The 10,171-nt window shown below is 38.7% G+C and overlaps 1 long non-coding RNA gene across 1 annotated transcript in view; it reads left to right on the forward strand.

Moving 5' to 3' along the window:
* Nucleotides 1–8,947, forward strand: part of LOC138760132 (uncharacterized) — a 37,940-nt gene extending 28,993 nt beyond the window's left edge. Inside the window, exon 5 of the long non-coding RNA XR_011355451.1 lies at nt 7,009–8,947. This is a non-coding gene — a long non-coding RNA (uncharacterized lncRNA). The remainder of the gene's footprint in view (nt 1–7,008) is intronic.
* The last annotated feature ends 1,224 nt before the right edge of the window (nt 8,948–10,171 follow it).

Consider the following 10,171-nt stretch of genomic DNA (forward strand, 5'->3'; position numbering starts at 1 on the left):
TTCAGAACAAATTATACTTCTCTATGTCCAAATTACGTAATTACCAAAATTTATTTCACTGTGGTATTGGAATGTTAACTCAGAACATTTGAAAAACTAGAGGTTTTATTGAACTGCATAGACATAAAAAAGAAAGATGGAAAGTAATACCTTCCAAATCCCCAATCAGTTTACAGCCAATAATTCATTTCTATGGAAAATACATCACTTGATATGTAAGACATGTGATAGCTAATTGGAGGATGCCATGATCCCAGTTGATAATCAGCCAACTCAGTAGTGAGAGACAAATATTGGGCAACATTGCAGCAGGGATCTCCAATCTGTTCTTCAAAATGGAGCAGACAGGACCTCAGTGTGAAGCTTGATCTGAATGAATTTTTTTCGGATCTGAGAATAACTTGTAAGGCTAGAATTTATTGTGTATCCTTAGTTACAATCGGGAAGATGGTGACATGTCACCTCTATGGATCCTGCAGTCTTTATGGTACATTTCCAATAAGATTCCCTTGAACAATAATTGAAATAGCAACCTGATTTGTGCTCTCAAGTCATTGAGATGAGGCTGAAGCCCAAGACCTCTGATGCAGTAGTAAAAGCACCAACACTAGGCCACAACCAACAAAAGTTAGTGTCATTAGAAGCGACCATGACAATGTTGAATGACCATCATCTCATGTCATGTATCGTCATTAATGATTACTAATGACCTTTTAATCAGGGCCAGTTGTTTTTAATGGGGCTGCAGGAAAACAAAATATCAATACTATCCCCCTAAAATGAAGAGTGTTTGAAAAGAAAATTCTCTCCTTCCCATCATATCTCAGTGCCGATTACACATTCATTAGCTTTGAGTAGCATTAAAATATATTTCATCCATTTCCTAATCTGAAGTAAAAAAGACACAGTAAATGCTGGAGGAATTCAGCCAGCCTCATAGTGTCCATAGGAGGTAAAGATATATTACTGACATTTCAGCCTTTCTGCAATATATATCTTTACCTTCTTTGGAGGCTGCAAGACTGGCTGAGTTCCTCCAGCATTCACTGTGTGCTTTTACTACAGTCACAGCGATTGCAGATTTCTGCATTTCACCCTAATCTGAAGACTTAATAGGCACCAAACCACAAACAAAAACATTCAATAAAAGAACCAAAGAAATGTGTTTTCTCTCTTTTATTGTAACATTGAAGAAGCCCTCTCAGTACTGGAAAAGTACATTTGATATCTTGAATGAAGTGTTCTAGATTAACTGAACATGTTTTGATTAGTCATTACCACAATGCTTTGCACAAAGGTCAGCAAGTTCAACAAAGTCTATAAAATCTGGGTAAAATTAAGTTTTGAAAAGAACAGGCAATCTTATATTTCTGAGATAAATTCAGCTTTGTTATTCAGGGCAGTGGAATTGAATTCAATATATACTTTGAAAATAACATTTCATTCCTTTAGATACACTCAACATGGGAGAAATTTCATGAAATGTCTTTCCTTGATAACTTGTTCTTAAGTGATAGAGGGAGAGAGAGAAATAGGATATAAGCATTATCCCAGTGTTTTGGAGAATCTGATCTTCTGAACCACAGAAAAGGGAGAAGTGAGCCATGCCTAAAATCTTAGGTCTGGTATAGTCTGTTGGAGATGCATGGAGATCTGTTATTTTTCCCCATCAGAATTGTGAAAAAGTAGCATCTTGAAATGGTATGTTGTGCGTCAATGCACACATCAGATGTGCAATGTCTTGACTTCAATTTGATGAAAATAAAGAAAATAAAATGGGTATAACTATAAGATAAACATGACTGTTGAAGAAATAAGTTTTTTTTTCTGGAGTTAAAATTGATTTTATTTTGAAAAATGTTGCAAATCATTCTGTGCTTGCTGCCCATCTCAGGGTATGTCCTGTGGCTAACAATGCAATGCAGCTTTTAGAAGGATGTTGCACTTCAATCTTCCAGGAATTGCATTTGCCTGAAGCTTCACTTCAAAAAGCCATTTTGAAATCTACATCAATATGCAGCAAGGAATTATTATTAGGTCTTACTGACTTCCTTCTTCTCAGCTGCAGCTCACAATTCATTCTTCTGAGAGCCTGGTGTTTCAAGCTAAACCATTGAAAACATGGAAGAATTTTTCATGCAATTGACTAAACTGCATGACATTTCAGGAACTGAAGCAAAGATCAATGCTGAAAGGTTATTCATTTATCTAGCCAATTGTAATTGATCTAGTGGCCAGGTAATATTTTAATGCTCTGGCTCCAAAGCAAACAGCTATTTACTGTTTAAAATGAAACATCATACTTACAACAAATGTACGATAATGCATAGCTGGCAGTCATTTACAAAGCAATAATCTAATTTGGTGGCTCTGAGGACATAATAAGCTTTGAGGGTAAGTTTGAACAATTTGTAAACGGTGCTAATGTGATTGAATTTAAAACAGAAAATGCTGGAAGCATTCAACAGGTTAGACAGTGTCTGTTGAAAGAGAAACAGAGTTAGCATTTCTTGTCAATGACGTTCCTTTGGAGGACCATCCTAACATTGATGGTCCTCATGAAAAAATACTGGTATCATATGAAATGGAACGGATGTTATGTAACACAAGCTTAACAAAAAAACATGCAAAACATTCCCTTTCATTATAATATTAAATGATATATCACAGCCTCTGAAGTCTGTTGTCTATCTCATTGTGATATCTCAATGAGATAGACAACAGACTCACCAAGGCAAATAGCGCCTTTGGAAGACTACACAAAAGAGTCTGGAAATACAACCAACTGAAAAACCTCACAAAGATAAGCGTATACAGAGCCGTTGTCATACCCACACTCCTGTTCGGCTCCGAATCATGGGTCCTCTACCGGCACCACCTACGGCTCCTAGAATGCTTCCACCAGCGTTGTCTTCGCTCCATCCTCAACATCCATTGGAGCGCTTACATCCCTAACGTCGAAGTACTCGAGATGGCAGAGGTCGACAGCATTGAGTCCACGCTGCTGAAGATCCAGCTGCGCTGGATGGGTCACGTCTCCAGAATGGAGGACCATCGCCTTCCCAAGATCGTGTTATATGGCGAGCTCTCCACTGGCCACCGTGACAGAGGTGCACCAAAGAAAAGGTACAAGGACTGCCTAAAGAAATCTCTTGGTGCCTGCCACATTGACCACCGCCAGTGGGCTGATAACGCCTCAAACCGTGCATCTTGGCGCCTCACAGTTTGGCGGGCAGCAACCTCCTTTGAAGAAGACCACAGAGCCCACCTCACTGACAAAAGGCAAAGGAGGAAAAACCCAACACCCAACCCCAACCAATCAATTTTCCCCTGCAACCGCTGCAATCGTGTCTGCCTGTCCCGCATCGGACTTGTCAGCCACAAACGAGCCTGCAGCTGACGTGGACTTTTTACCCCCTCCATAAATCTTCGTCCGCGAAGCCAAGCCAAAGAAAGACAGCCTCTGAAGAACCATAGAACAATGACAGCACAGAAACAAGCCATCTCGACCCCTCTAGTCTGTGCTGAACCACTTTTTTTGCCTAGTTCCATTGACCTGCACCCAGCCTGTAGCGCTTCATGCCTCTCCCATCCATGTACCAGTCCAAATTTTTCTTAAATATAGAATCATAATAATTATCTAAAAGCTTCATTTAGTTTTTATCTTCTCATGGCCCATGTTTTTAAACTAGGTCATTGGATATTCTTTATGGGGACTGTCCTACAGATTGTGTTGCAATGCATCTTTTCAGATGGGATTGTGAGATTTTTCATTGTGGGATTGTGATGGGAATATAGTTTACATTCTCAGCCAGGTTCCCTACTGATATCCATGCTGACCTCACTGAAAATACCAGCAGGGATTTTCGTGCATTGGACCTGAAAGTTTTTCTGATTTCCTTTCCTGTTATTACTAATCATTGAATAACCTGACAACTAATATAATATAGACATGTATCAGGCAGATATCAACATCATATTTTGGCGTTAATTTGTGAAAGCACTACCAAAAAAGATCAAAAGCCCATTGTCAGTGCCTTTCTCTCCTCCAGTTTTGTGTCTAGCCGCTACCACCTCAACTCCAATGGATTATTATGTAGAATGCCTCACATTGAAATCAGGCCAAGTCAAGTTTATTATCATCTGATTGTACAAGTAAAACATGACAAAATTCCATTTTCTGGTCTTCAGTACAAAATACGCAAACACACAACTAGACTTAACACACATATGCATATGCAATATTCATATGTACAGATAAACAAATAAATATTGTTTTCTAAATATAAGAGTCTCAGATGGTTAATGTGACCATTTCCTTTGGTCATTCAGCATTCTCACTTACAGTGGGAAGAAGCTGTTCCTCAGTCTGGTGGTACTGGCTCTGAAACTCCTGTATCTCTTCCCCAATGAGAGCAGCTGAAAGATGCTGTGTGCGGGGTGGAGGGGTCCTCCATGATTTTGTGTGCACTCTTCAGACAACGATCCAGGTAGATCATATCAATGGCGCAGGGAGGGAGACTCCAGTGATCCTCTCTGCCCTCTTAAGGACCTGTGGTTTGACCTCCGATCCATTTCTCTGCAGCAACTGTATCACAGTAGGACACTCTTGATCGACTTCCTGTAGAAGGTTGACATAATGGTGGCTGGTAACCTTGCCTGTTTCAGTCTTCCCAGAAAGTGTAGTCATTGTTGCATCTTCCTGACAAATGAGAAGGTGTGTGAAATGTATAACATATGAGTTTTCTCCAAATATAAGGCAAGTAGTTGATGGAATTAGCTACCCACACAAATGAGGAAGCTGAACCAATGTAAGTTTGATTGCAGAGTCTAGGTTGCTCCACTTAATCTCATTGTAAATGGGGCATAAACTAAACGACACCTGATTTGATAGAGCACGCCTGCACACATTCTTGGCAATTGGGTTCACTGCAGGGTTATTCCTTGCATTGAGCAATGGATAACTCAACAAAATAACTACATGCTCTGTTTTACACATTGAACATTACAAATAACACCTGGTCATGGTCGCCCATTTGACATAGTTATAAAGCACAAAGTGACCTTTCAAAGGAGGTTAACCTACAAAATGCACAGGAGCATGGTCTGCCAGCAGCTCAAGCTGTGGGTGGGGAAGGGAGGGAGGAGAAGGAGTGGAAAGAAGAGTGCAATTTGTTTCTCTAGAGACCACCATTATGTAATTTACTTGCTTTAGTTAATTGTGAGGATCCAGTAATCTTAATTTTAAGGCCTGGACAGGGGTTGTGCTCATTCCTTCCCCAACCCAGCTGTTTCGATTTGTGCTGTAAGGTTATGGCATTTCTCCTGCAGTCTTTCTCTGTTTGCTGGAATCATGCAATCATATTATGGGAAGAACCAATGTGATAAATACCTCTGTTGGTCCCAGTGTTGCAGATCTATTCCACATTGTCTCCAGGCATTTCAAAAACAACACTATCAAGATCTTGGCACAAGTTTAAATTGCAGAGACCCACACTGGAGTATAGCATAACCAAACGACTGACAGAATGGCAATCAGCAAGCCCTTGTAAAATCATTTGGACAAAAGAAATACATTCTGTAGTTTGAGTCAGTCTAAATGAAGAGAAATTCTAAAATCATATTCTATATTTTTCAACAGACAACCAGAACAAAAAAAAAGTCTGAAAGCAATTTCAAGTTGTCAGCAGAAAAAAAGCAGAACAAAAATGTCTTACCTAAAGTAAATATAAAAATGACTCACCCTGTGTCAATTTGTATTGGCTGTGGTAAAAGATCCAGAATTTTTTTTCAGTCAGCATTTCAGTTAGTCTGTTTGGCACAGTGAAACACAGATTGGCTCAATCACTATATACCTATTAGTCTTCTGAACAAAGGTGCCTGATCTCTTCATGATCTCTCATCTCAGAGAAGAGGGCATTCAGCCCATTGAATCTATGCCAGCTCTGAGAGCAATCCAATCATTTCCAATTTTCCATTTATATTCCTGCAACATATTCTCTCTCATGTGCCCATCAACTTGCTCCTATTACTCCTACCATCCACCTATTTTAGAGACAATTTACAATAGCTAATTAATCCATTCACTTGCATTTTGGAAGGTGGGATGAAACCAGATCACCCTGGTCTTTGGAAGAATTTTTTTATCAGATGTCGTGATCAAGCCTAAATCACTGAATCTGTGAAGTGCAAACCTCCACAGTGGTTTCTTAAAATGTGTTATGGCTCTTAAATACCTTAGGGCAAGAAGAAGAAAAAACAACATTTTTAGTGTCCAGACCAATAATTCTTCAGTTGTCGAGATTAAACGCACACTGCTTCTTTAGCCTGTATGTACCTTGTGCAGTAGCTGGATTTTTGCCCTATACAACAAATTGAAAAGGACCTGGCTCTACTACCTTATATATATTTTTACATGGTGTGAACCATTTCTTTCTTTATCCCACCTTTTTTCACCTACACATTGCCCCAAATCTCAATCTCCTATCCCTCTCTGCTCACATCCTCACTTAAAGGTTCCTATCTTCCTGTGATCTTGTTTGCCTTTGGATGACCAAATCTGGAAGTACAATTTGTGATTTAAATTAATGTATAAAACAAATAATTAATGAAATGGGAGACAGATTTTAATTTAAATGTAGACATACGGCATGGTAACAGGCCCTTTTGGCCCTCAAGCCAGTGCTGCTAAATTGCACCCAATTGATCTACAACCCAGTAGGTTTTTTGAAGGGGGAGAGGAAACTGGAACACCTGGGAAGAGCCTACATACTCCTTATAGACAGCCTTGGATTCGAATCCCAGTCGCTGGCACTTAACACCATTGCGCTAACCGTTACACTAACCATGCTGCCGTTTGATGGAAGAATTTTTATTATTTGTTATAATTTTTTTTAAATGCTCAGAATGAAGTATAATAATTCTAAATCTTCGAGCTTTGGGGGAATGACTGATGTGAAATTTTGCTGTTGGTTTTATTACGTGCTCTCATTTTCATTTCTATTTTAGTGGGACTGTCACTTTAAGAGCTAACAAATCAAGCTGCAAATCCTGAAAGCTTTGGAGTTGACTGTGGGCTGACACAGATTGGTACAGCATGTACCCATTTTGCAACTTCTGAAGAGATGCAAGGAAGTGTTCCAGGGACACAGGTGCAGAGTTATGTGATCAACATATTCAAGAAAGAGCCCATTGTTTGATCAGGGGCCATTTTAAAGAAGCAGCACTTGGAGTAGCCGCTCTTTGAAGGAATACTGTGCCGGAGTGGCTGTGTGATAATGGACAATGTGTTTATTTCTCCCTGTCAGGAGGATCTTGATCCCCACCGTGGCCAATGGAACGGTCATTTTTGAAGGAGAATTAGTGTACCACAATGTGACCAAAGGAAAGGTCATTTTTGAAGTAGAGTTGTTGAATCCCACCATGGCTAAAGAAAAGGTCCTTTTGATTGACCCGTATTTGGGTTTCTGGAATCAGAGGAATTACTGCATTTGGATCGTGATCATTGGGGTGACAGGTCTTTTGGGCTGACCCATGTCTGGATTCTGAATGCATTGTAAAAGTCACTTGTTGTCGGTTCCTACACAAAAGGAAAAGGGGAGTTGACCACCACTGAAAGGACATTCTCTCTGGAAGTAACTCGTCAAGGTTTTGTGAGTTTTCTGCAGACTGGCACCCGGTCTCTCCCACCTCATTCATAATCACTTCTTTGCAATAATTTAAGGCTCGTTATGTCAACACTGGCTGTCTAAGAATAACTTTGGAATAATTGTGCCTAAGCTATCATAGTTTGGGTATTTACACACACACACACACACACACACACACACACACACACACACACACACACACACACACACACACACACACACACACACACACACACGTATATTTGTGCATAGTTGGGGATTACGTTTAGATAAATGAAAATAATATTTTAAAAAGAACACTGTCTTGGTGAATTTCTATTACTGCTGTTTGAGATGTAACAGTTTGCCACATGATTGACATGGTGGTGCAACCAATAAACAGAATGTGCTGGGCAGTTGTAGGGACACCATTTGGTTCATTGGACCTATCTTTCCATGTGTGCCTATTAAAGATAATGAATCTGATTCAGTATTTTTTAGAAAATTCTGTTATTTGCTTTATAGCTCCAGTGAATTTCTGTCACATTTGGTATTTGTACACCATGAATGAAGCATTCTCAATTGACATATTGTTTGAAATTTTATTATTTTGGTTCTGTGTCAATGCATTCATGTCATCTGATACTTCTGTGCACCGCTCATGGAAATTAGATTGAAATGCACATTGATGGTAAACTAACAGGATGACCTGTGCTGCCCACAAAATAACATCAACTTAAATTTTTATTACGCCTTTAAAGTACCGATCTTTACAAAGCGTTTACAGATGGGCCTTCCAAAAATGGATGCTGAATGAGAAAATATGGGCAAACATGAGGAAAACCTGGGCCAGAGAGATAGTTTGATAAGGTTTTGAAAGGTCAGAGTACATGTTAGGTGCAGGCTGCTTTTGGCTCACAGAAGGAAGATTTGCATTGATAACAGTGACTTTTATTCTACATTATTTAACTATGATCCTGGATCATTGAGGTCTCTCTTCCTACCATGATGGATATTTGTAACACTTGATGCACACAGAAAGCAATAAACATTGTTAAGGACTTCACACACCCCACTTGTAAACTTTTCTTCCTTCTCCCATCGGATAGTAGGAGCCATAGCACTCGAACCCTGACATACAGATTGGGCAGCAGTTTTTTTCCCGCAAGCCATGAATTCACAGAACATATGTGGATCGTGTACCATGGATTTTTATTGTATATGTCTTAATATTTTAACTTATATTTATGTAAATCTGCTCTGTGGTCCTGGAGAAACACTCTCTCGTCTTTACCGGCAATGCATGGTATGAACAACAAATAAAGGCGACTTAACTTGAATTGAAAGTATTCATGTACTAATAGAAGTTAATTGCAAGAATCAAGACCAGAATTTTTCTAACAATTGTCCTTCAATTACATTTGATTTCCAGATGAGAGTGCACCATTTATTTTAAATAAAGTATTTTAAATAGACGCCATAAAATATTAAGCCCTCTATGTGACATTTGGTACAAATTTCTTGATAGTATGCCAAGGTGAACCAGACTAAACATTTTGTGAAGAATATAAAATCCTACACATCATGTTACTTTACTTTCTATCATGCTGTTAGATATACCTTTTACTTCGCAAAAGAGTTTCAACAAATGAGTATTCATCATAATCCTTCTCTCCATCAATTAATATAATAAGTCCATAATCTAACCACATTATCACTTACTCCCCACACTCCCCCTCTCCCCATTTTCTGACTGAAAAATATTTGTGCTATGTGTGTGGATTATGTGAGTGTTATCATTGAGATTATCCTCCATCTGGTAGTCTTAATTAATGATCAGAAAGTATAAATTCAGGGCCAATTATGCAAACTATTCAGATAATAAATAAACTGGATTTTAAAATGCTCATCTCATAGAAGAAAATTTACTTCTCTTACTTAGACTGGCTTTATGTGACTCTCTAGAACCTCAGTACTTAACCCTATTACTCACTGAGTAGTCTTGGTAAGTCAATTACTTATAAGTAATTGTTAAAATCAAAATGTTATTAAAATAAAATGAGCATGGCTTTACACCAAAGTTAAGCATGGCAAAGTCCAACCAATCCTACAGATTCTCCCACACAAACCTCTGGGGGCATGGGACTTCAATGGAAGATAACCCAATGGTCAATCAAGAAAAAGCCTGCCATAATTATACTCGGCAAAACTTGGATTTGTATCAACATCCAAAACTTCTCATTGTAATGTCTGACGTGTCCTCTCTCAACATTCAGGAGGGATTTTTGACTCTGGTTATCATCACTGACTTCAGACCTTCTGAAGTGAAACTTGAGTAAGCCAAAGCTTTTCTCAAAAGGCTTGCAATCTGAAAACAAATTAGCAATTATGATAGACAACTTCAAGATAAACACAAATTTAATTTCAGATTTGCTCTATCATGTAGGAAGTTGGAGGTACATTAAATTAACTTTTACAGAATTTAGCATCTTTAATCAGATAATGATGCTGATACATTATTATTAGTTCAACTGACCTAAAAG

Source organism: Narcine bancroftii, chromosome 4 (assembly GCF_036971445.1).
Source record: "Narcine bancroftii isolate sNarBan1 chromosome 4, sNarBan1.hap1, whole genome shotgun sequence".
NCBI classification, from domain to species: domain Eukaryota; kingdom Metazoa; phylum Chordata; class Chondrichthyes; order Torpediniformes; family Narcinidae; genus Narcine; species Narcine bancroftii.